We start from the raw sequence: 10,406 nt of genomic DNA on the forward strand, positions 1-10,406 counted from the left end.
TGGAACGTTCCACAAATTATACCCACCCTATGAATGGGGGGTGTTCATCGACACAACAAAGGCCTTAAAAATGTTCAGTCTTCTCGGCCACATGTCATTAGTACACCTCAAATACAGTTCACATAACAATACACAACTTGCAAGCAACCTCCCTTTTAACTAAAATGTCCAAATACTTCTGGCAGGGCAATAATAGTCCAGCTCTAATGAACTTCAATGGGAAGTGCATTGGAAAAATAGAGAGTCTGTTGCAGGGTAAAGCACTGGAACGATAGAGGGAAGAGAAAAAGAGAAAGAGAACAAGAGAGATCTTAGCTGTGGTCTTCAGGCGTGCAGGTGTACTGTCTGACTGCCCGATGGTTTGTATGTTAAAGCTTCGCAACAATGTTGCTACTAATCCATGCGATCCATAACGGGCGTGGTCCCAAACGAAAACAACCACGACCTAGAGCGATTACACCGATGATTGAGTTAAATACTCTATAAACTACACACGCTGAAAACAAACAAAACTTCTGCAGCATAGCACACAATCAAACTGTCGCGCCACCAAAGAGCCCCTCCCCAAAGAGCTGAATGAGCTCTCTTCATTTTCTCCTTCCTTACTGCTCATGCGCTCTTAAAGTGGCAGTGCACGGTGAAGGCTCCGTGCAGATTTTGCCACAGTATTACAGGGCGAACCAGGAGAGCCAGGACGTGGGGGAGCAAAGGTAAACTAGCATGCACTACAATCCCATGGCATGTTTCCCAAGTTTCAAAATCCTCAATATAGGAATACTTGTTCATTTTCTCAGATTCATATTAGAATGTGATAGTGTGACCAAGGGCTTCCTAATATAAAGGTACATTTGTAGGTGTGATTTTGCAAAAATCTGCGTAACCCTACACCATTACAGCATTAGCTCTTAAATGGGCAATCAGCAGTTGCCCCATACATTTTTGGACTCATAAATTAATGTTATGTACCCATTGGTTGTTGAAGAAAATAACTTATAAATGCCTCGTGAGATTAGTTCAATTGCCGTACACCATATGAACCCAAAATATAAGCGTATTTTACTCCAACATTTGTAAACAAAGTAGATGTAAACAAACACTTTATAGCCTCAAAACATGGTTAAAACTATAATTTTGATATCATGGATGGTCAGTCCTTGCATCCATAGCTCTGTCTATACATTTGAGAGTGGTTAAATTTCTCCAGCCCCATCCCGCAGCTTTTTTACTGAAACAGGGGTTTGGAACCCGCTTTGTTATTGTTTCACCTGGATTAACACATGCACCAAAAAGAGAAAGACCACTTACAACATACAAACATGTTTCTTCAACATCCACCTGGGACAGCCTGTTCTGCTAATCAAAAAAAACTCAGAATGTGCAATCTGCAAATCCACTACTGTATCTGCACAAATGTATTGAATATCGGCCACAGCGTACATCCTGACAAAAAGCCAGCCTGGTACTTTTTATAGCAGTGCCTGCCATTTATTTTCTTGCAACGACAGAACCATTTGCTAGGCACAGCCTAACTATTTACGACCAAATTATTCTCCATTCTTTTGCGTCACAGAAAAATAGTCTTTCCTGATGCTGCAAAACAGGTTCCGCCTGACAGAGTCAGATTTGTATGCAATTTTATGGCAGCTCACAGTCGTTCTATCTATTTTCTTAAATATGGTGTCTTACAAAGTTGTATTTCTCTTCCAGTTGCTGTTGATCTACATTGAATAATTGATTTGGGTGACGGTCGGTGGAGATGGTTAAGTAGTATTTCCAGATTTTTATTCATTACATTTCCAATGCTTTCAGGAGGCTCAAATGTAATTTACAGGTCTCTCGCTGAGTTCTAAAAATCGCTGAGTTCTAAAAATATTATCTAGTCTCACACCAATGTTTGTAAGCAATGTGAATGCAAACAAACACTGTATAGCTTTAAAACTATAATGTTGATATCACAAATGGTCAGTCTTTGCATCCATAGCTCTGTCTTTGAATTTGAGAGTGGTGATGTTTCTCCAGACCCATCCCTCAGATTTTTACCAAAACAGAGGCGGGGTGTCTGCTTTGTTATTGTTTCAACTGCTGTTTGTGCCTTTTAATGAAAATTGAGGGGAAAAATAAAATCTCAGTAGAAAACAATCCATACTCACTGAATTGAATCCCTTTAAAGCCATTGCAGACCTCTTAACTTTAGTAGTCCACATAATCAGCACCACAGTGGCCCTAACTAATGTTGATTGCATGTAACACTGGTACATAAACAGAAGTGCAAGTTGAACTCTTCATCAGGGCCCAACTCATTTTAGAGCTGTTTGGGACCTAGTTATAGAAAGGGTAAAGATGGCTATCGACGGCACCAGGACAGAGACTTTTCTATGTAGGGAGAGCCAGGACTTCCAGGGCTTCCTGGGCTTCCCGGGATTAAGGTAAATTCATCCCAAAGCATTTCCAGTCTTCCCTGTGCCTTGTCTTCCCACCTACCAACATTCAAATCTAAGCTAATACAGATTTGTCATTAATTGTTCATGATTCAATGGTCAAGGATAAAACTATTTACATGTCATTCACATAAACAAATGCAAATTATTACTCAAATTAGAATGGAACATACGATCAAGATTTTGTTGTGAGTTGGCCAGCTGAATAGCAGTGCCGATTGATAAATACACCCCTGGCAATGCTGCAATCAGGCACACCACTAAATAATTGGTAATTTCCTTTAGTTCAGTCACACATAATCTGAAAGAGCATCTACTGTATGTAATGCATCATTCAAGGATTATGATAATTACTTTTTGTTGGGCAAAAGAGCACTTGATTTTCACTTCAGTGGGAAAAGAACGTCTACAGTTTTATATTTAAATATGTGCTTGTATCACAGCTAATGGTTGTGTAGATCTTAATGCCTTGAGACAAATACTGGTTTACAGTAGGTACTTTATACTCAATGCATAAATCTGCCATGAAGAGCACATCTCCATTTTGACAAGCACACCTGAGGTACATTGTTACTAATCCGCTCTTCACATAAGCAGTAAATAATATACAGCACTAGAGTATTTATGTTCACTCAGAACATGTGGTCATATTACAGAATGAATGAAAGCAACGCTAAAACAGCCATGTGATAGTGCTTGTTGCTGTTTTAGTTTGTTTGCCTGTGCCACTTGTGTATGCCTTACCATTGTATACAGTCTAACCCTGGTTTGATTTAAAAAAGGGCTGAATGCTTTTGGAAGCTAACAATGTTGCACTAACATCTTCTCCTACAGCAAAAAAATATACAGAACTTCTCTATTATGGTCTTGATTGATCTTACCAAGCACTATGGGTAACCTTTTCACACTTCTTCTACTGGCCATTGCATAGCCTTTCACGATAGCTTCTCCCTTCCAGAGTTGTCCTTAAAACCTGTTAAGCGTAAAGTGCCTGATTTCAGGGATATTGTAATAGTTAATTTGTTTTATCAAGGTAATCCATTATAAATCAGCCTCTGTTAAACCAATTTGCTTCAGGGAGGTTTAGGCTAATAGCCACGCTTCCCAGCTTGAATGAAGTTCACCTAGGAAGACTCTGGGGTATCAAATTAAATATCCACAGCCATTGGAAGCTGGGAAGTCCCGCATACACTTTAATTCGCTAGTCGGACTCTGTCAATTTGTGGAGGAAAGACACATTGCTAAGAACCTAAGAACCTTCCGCATCATTAGCAACTAGTCCCATCGTTCTAGCAATGGGCATTCCAAGTCTTTTCTGTGAGCCGGATCTTTTGGTTCCATTCACAGAAAAGAGCCATTCATTACCGAACAATTATTTGTTTTATTTTATTTTATTGTTTTATTTCACACACTGCAAAAATCTGGAGTGGATCAGAATGAGCCTCTCTCCTGTTGTCTGTTGCTCAAATATAGCAGTAGAGGCAGTATGCAAAGCAGGGAGCCAAATTCGCTTACCCACGTTCACCACTCAAAATGTGAAACAAAACCATTATTTTTTTGTTAATCACAGATGGACAACTTTTATAGGAGATGAAAGCTGAGATTGTATCCAATTTGTAGAGTCGCCAGTGGGGAACTTCACTTTTACTTGAGTAACTTTGTAAAGTTGATTGTAAAAGTCGGAAGTTTACATACACTGAGGTTGGAGTCATTAAAAATAGTTTCTCAACCACTCCACAAATTTCTTCTTAACAAACTATAGTTTTGACAAGTCGGTTAGGACATCTGCTTTGTGCATGACACAAGTCATTTTTCCAACAATTGTTTAAAGACATTATTTCACTTATAATTCACTGTATCACAATTCCAGTGGGTCAGAAGTTTACATACACTAAAGTTGACTGTGCCTTTAAACAGCTTGGAAAATTCCAGAAAATGAAGTCATGGCTTTAGAAGCTTCTGATAGGCTATTTGGCATCATTTGAGTCAATTGGGGGTGTACAGGCCTACCTTCAAACTCAGTGCCTCTTATCGGCAGACTCAGTAGCCTCGGTTTTTCTAATGACTGCCTTGCCTGGTTCACCAACTACTTTGCAGACAGAGTTCAGTGTGTCAAATCGGAGGGCATGTTGTCCGGTCCTCTGGCAGTCTCTATGGGGGTACCACAGGGTTTAATTCTCGGGCCGACTCTTTTCTCTGTATATATCAATGATGTTGCTCTTGCTGCGGGCGTTTTCCTGATCCACCTCTACGCAGACGACACCATTCTGTATACTTCTTGGCCCTTCCTTTAGACACTGTGCTATCTAACCTCCAAATGAGCTTCAATGCCGTACAACACTCCTTCCGTGGCCTCCAACTGCTCTTAAACGCTAGTAAAACCAAATGCAATCTTTTCAACCGGTTCGCTGCCTGCACCCGACCTAGAATATGTGGACATCTATAAGTACCTAGGTATCTGGCGAGACTGCAAACTCTCCTTCCAGACTCATATCAAACATCTCCAATCCAAAATCAAATCTAGAGTCGGCTTTCTATTCCGCAATAAAGCCTCCTTCACTCACGCCGCCAAACTTACCCTAGTAAAACTGACTATCCTACCGATCCTCGACTTCGGCGATGTCATCTACAAAATAGCTTCCAATACAAACTGGATGCAGTTTATCACAGTGCCATCCGTTTTGTTACTAAAGCACCTTATACCACCCACCACTGCGACCTGTATGCTCTAGTCGGCTGGCCCTCGCTACATATTCGTCACCAGACCCACTGGCTCCAGGTCATCTACAAGTCTATGCTAGGTAAAAGCTCCGCCTTATCTCAGTTCACTGGTCACGATGGCAACACCCACCCGTAGCACGCGCTTTAGCAGGTGTATCTCACTGATCATCCTTAAAGCCAAAACCTAATTTGGCCGTCTTTCCTTCCAGTTCTCTGCTGCCTGTGACTGGAACGAATTGCAAAAATCTCTGAAGTTGGAGACTTTTATCTCCTACATAGACTTTTATCTGCTACATAGTCCATCAGTATACAGTGGGGCAAAAAACTATTTAGTCAGCCACCAATTGTGCAAGTTCTCCCACTTAAAAAGATGAGAGAGGCCTGTAATTTTCATCATAGGTACACTTCAACTATGACAGACAAAAAGAGGAGAAAAAATCCAGAAAATCACATTGTAGGATTTTTAATGAATTTATTTGCAAATTATGGTGGAAAATAAGTATTTGGTCAATAACAAAAGTTTATCTCAATACTTTTACCCTTTTTTGGCAATGACAGAGGTCAAACCTTTTCTGTAAGTCTTCATAAGGTTTTCACACACTGTTGCTGGTATTTTGGCACATTCCTCCATGCAGATCTCCTCTAGCTAGAGCAGTGATGTTTTGGGGCTGTTGCTGGGCAACATGGAATTTCAACTCCCTACAAAGATTTTCTATGGGGTTGAGATCTGGAGACTGGCTAGGCCACTCCAGGACCTTGAAATGCTTCTTACGAAGCCACTCCTTCGTGTTTCCACCCCCATGCTTCACAGTAGGTATGGTGTTCTTTGGATGCAACTCAGTATTCTTTGTCCTCCAAACACGACGAGTTGAGTTTTTACCAAAAAGTTATATCTTGGTTTCATCTGACCATATGACATGCTCCCAATCTTCTCCTGGATCATCCAAATGCTCTCTAGCAAACTTCAGATGGGCCTGGACATGTACTGGCTTAAAAGCAGGGGGACACGTCTGTCACTGCAGGATTTGAGTCCCTGGCGGTGTAGTGTGTTACTGATGGTATGCTTTGTTACTTTGGTCCCAGCTCTCTGCAGGTCATTCACTAGGTCCCCCCTTGTGGTTCTGGGATTTTTGCTCACCGTTCTTCTGATCATTTTGACCCCACGGGGTTAGATCTTGCGTGGAGACCCAGATCGAGGGAGATTATCAGTGGTCTTGTATGTCTTCCATTTCCTAATAATTGCTCCCACAGTTGATTTCTTCAAAACCAGGCTGCTTACCTATTGCAGATTCAGCCTTCCCAGCCTGGTGCAGGTCTACAATTTTGTTTCTGGTGTCCTTTGACAGCTCTTTGGTCTTGGTCATAGTGGAGTTTGGAGTGTGACTGTTTGAGGTTGTGGACAGGTGTCTTTTATACTGATAACAAGTTCAAACAGGTGCCATTAATACAGGTAACGAGTGGAGGACAAGAGGAGCCTCTTAAAGAAGAAGTTATACAGGTCTGTGAGAGCCAGAAATCTTGCTTGTTTGTAGGTGACCAAATACTTTTTTTGCCCCACTGTATAGCCCACCCAATTTACCTACCTCATCCCCATACTGTTTTTATTTTATTTACTTTTCTGCTCTTTTGCACACCAGTATCCCTACCTGCACATGTTCATCTGATAATTTATCACTCCAGTGTTAATCTGCTAAATTGTAATGATTCACTCCCATGGCCTATTTTATTGCCTACCTCCTCATGCCTTTTGCACACAATGTATATAGATTCTTTTTTTTCTACTATGTTATTGACTTGTTTATTGTTTATTGTTTACTCCATGTGTAACTCTGTGTTGTTGTCTGTTCACACTGCTATGCTTTATCTTGGCCAGGTCGCAGTTGCAATTGAGAACTTTTCTCAACTACCCTATCTGGTTAAATAAAGGTGAAATAACAAATAAATAAATAAAAACATAATGGGAAAATCTAAATAAATCAGCCAAGACCTCAGATTTTTTTTTTTAGACCTCTACAAGGCTGGTTCATCCTTGGGAGCAATTTCCAAACGCCTGAAGGTACCATCTGTACAAACAATAGTACGCAAGTGTAAACATCATGGGACCATGCAGCCGTCATACCGCTCAGGAAGGAGACGCATTCTGTCTCCTAGAGATTAACGTACTTTGGTGTGAAAAGTGCAAATCAATCACAGAACAACATCAAAGGACCTTCTGAAGATGCTGGAGGAAACAGGTTTAAAAGTATCTATCACAGTAAAACGAGTCCTATATCGACATAACCTGAAAGGCCGCTCATCAAGGAAGAAGCCACTGCTCCAAAACCATCATAAAAAGCCGGAATACGGTTTACAACTGCACATGGGGACAAAGATCATGCTTTTTGGAGAAATGTCCTCTGGTCTGATTAAACAAAAATAGAAATGTTTTGGACATAATGACCATCTTTATGTTTGGAGGAAAAAGGGGGAGGCTTGCAAGCTGAAGAACATCATCCCAACCGTGAAGCACGGAGGTGGCAGCATCATGTTGTGCTTTGCTGCAAGAGGGACTGGTGCACTTCACAAAATATATGGTATCATGAAGAAAGGAAAATGATGTTGATCTATTGAAGCAACATCTCAAGACTTCAGTTAAAGCTTGGTCGCAAATGGGTCTTCCAAATGGACAATGACCTCAAAAATACTTCCAAAGTTGTGGCAAAATGGCTTTAGGACAGCAAAGTCAAGGTATTGGAGTAACCATCACAAAGCCCTGACCTCAATCCCATAGAAAATGTGTGGGCACAACTGAAAAAGCGGTGCGAGCAATGAGGCCTTACAAACCTTACTCAGTTACACCAGCTCTGTAATGAGGAAAAATTCACACAACTTATTGTGGGAAGCTTGTGGAAGGTTACCCGAAACGTTTGACCCAAGTTAAACAATTTAAAGGCAATGCTACCAAATAGAACTCATAGGGGTTTCTTCATTGGAAGCTTCTACAATGTCAAACATGTAGAGTGTGGTGTACCGCAGGGCAGTTCTCTAGGCCCTCTACTTTTTTTAGATGTTTACCAATGACATGCCACTGTCATTAAACAAAGGCTGTGTGTCCATGTATGCAGATAATTCAACCATATACAGTGCATTTGGAAAGTATTCAGACCACTTGACTTTTTACACATTTTGTTACGTTACAGCCTTATTCTAAAATGATCTTAATAAAACATTTTCCTTATTAATCTACACATAATATGCAATAATGACAAAGCAAAAATGTTTTTTTAGGAATGTTTGAAAATGTATTCAAAATAAAAACTGATAAATTATTTACATAAGTATTTCAGAACCTTCGCTACATAAGCATTCAGATTAGAAATTGAGCTCAGGTGCGTCCTGTTTCTATTGATCATCCTTGAGATGTTTCTACAACCTTATTGGAGTCCATCTGTGGTCAATTCAATTGATTGGACATGATTTAGAAAGGCACACACCTTTCCACAGTTGACCGTGCATGTCAGAGCAAAAATCAAGCCCTGATGTTGAAGGAATTGTCCTTAGAACTCTGAGACAGGATTGTGTCGAGGCACAGATCTGGGGAAGGGTACCAAAACATTTCATTTCTCATCCTGAATCTGAAAAAGAACAGAGCTAAATTTCCTTTTTAAGGATAACCCATTTAATTAAAACCGTAGTATTTGATTTCCATATGAGTTGGCCACGCAAGTGAGTGGTTTAAACCATGCAAGTGTTCATCTGGGGGACACAAATACTCTAAACTTGTGGTGGAACTTTGGGATTTGCATATGCTCTTCAGGAACTAAAACACCTCGTTTTAGTTCATGAAGAGCATATGCAAATCCCAAAGTTGGAATAGTTACCACTTTAGTACTGTATGCATTCAGAATGTTAATATTATATTATAATGTGTAATATTCATCAATATTCAAGGAAAGTAAACATTTCAGGTGTACAAATGTAACATGATGAACAGGAGTGACATTTACGTTATAAATGGGTGGCCAAAAAGGACTATCTGAAAGCCATACCTCCAATCTGATAGGCTGCCACCGCTACAATATTTTTTTTTTAAGTTAAAAATGTAACCCCGCCCATCACAAAAGGTTTCGGTTTAAACCCTTTACACAGGGGTTCCTCGAAGACCCTTTTTCAACTGGAAAGGTTCCGCTGGAATGGCAACCAAAAAGGTTCTTCCAGGCACCTTTACTTCTAAGAGAGTGCAGCACTACTAGGTATTATTCATGGCCAACTAATGAGAATAGTTTCATTCCGGCATTAGAATCATCCTGTTACATCTAACACCAAAGTGGAAATGTTTTGTCACTTCGGAATTTAAAGGGCTGATGTATCTACAGACCAGAACAGGCAGCAGACTTGAGTTTAGAAACACTTAAGCTAATGTAATTGAATTGGTCACATACACATATTTAGCAGATGTTATTTCGGGTGTAGCGAAATGCTTGTGTTCTTACCTCCAACAGTGCAGTAGTATCTAACAGTGCAGTAGTATCTAAAACAATTAACAACAATACACACAAATCTAAAAGTTAAAGAATGGAATAAAGACACATAGAAATATTAGAGAGCAATGTCGGAGTGGCACTGACTAAAATACAGTAGAATATAATACAGTATACACATATGAGATGAATAAAGCAGTATGTAAACATTATTTAAACAATATTAAAGTGACTAATGTTCCATTATTAAAGTGGCCAGTGATTCCAAGTCTATGTATATAGGGCAGCAGCCTCTAAGGTGCAGTGTGGCGTAGCTGTGTAGAAGCTGGCTAGTGATGGCTGTTTAACAGTCTGACGGCATTGAAATAGAATCTGTTTTTCTGTCTCAGTCCCAGCTTTGATGCACCAGTACTAATCTCACCTTGTGGATGATAGTGGGGTAAACAGGCAGTGGCTCGGGTGGTTGATGTCCTTGATGATCTTCTTTGCCTTCCTGTGACATCGGGTGCTGTAGGTGTCCTGGAGAGCAGGTAGTTTGCCCCCGGTGATGAATTGGGCAGGCCGCACCACATTCTGGAGAGCCCTGTGGTTGCGGGTGGTGCAGTTGCCGTACCAGATGGTTATGCATTCCGACAGGATGCTCTCAGTTGTGCATCTGTAAAAGTTTGTGAGGGTTTTAGGGGCCAAGCCAAATTTTTTCAGCCTTTTGAGGTTGAAGAGGTGCTATTGCGCCTTCACCACACTCTGCGTGGGTGGACCATTTCAGATTGTCAGTGACGTGTACACA

The sequence above is a fragment of the Oncorhynchus mykiss genome, chromosome 21 (assembly GCF_057628025.1).
Source record: "Oncorhynchus mykiss isolate SJ-2025 chromosome 21, ASM5762802v1, whole genome shotgun sequence".
Taxonomy (NCBI): domain Eukaryota; kingdom Metazoa; phylum Chordata; class Actinopteri; order Salmoniformes; family Salmonidae; genus Oncorhynchus; species Oncorhynchus mykiss.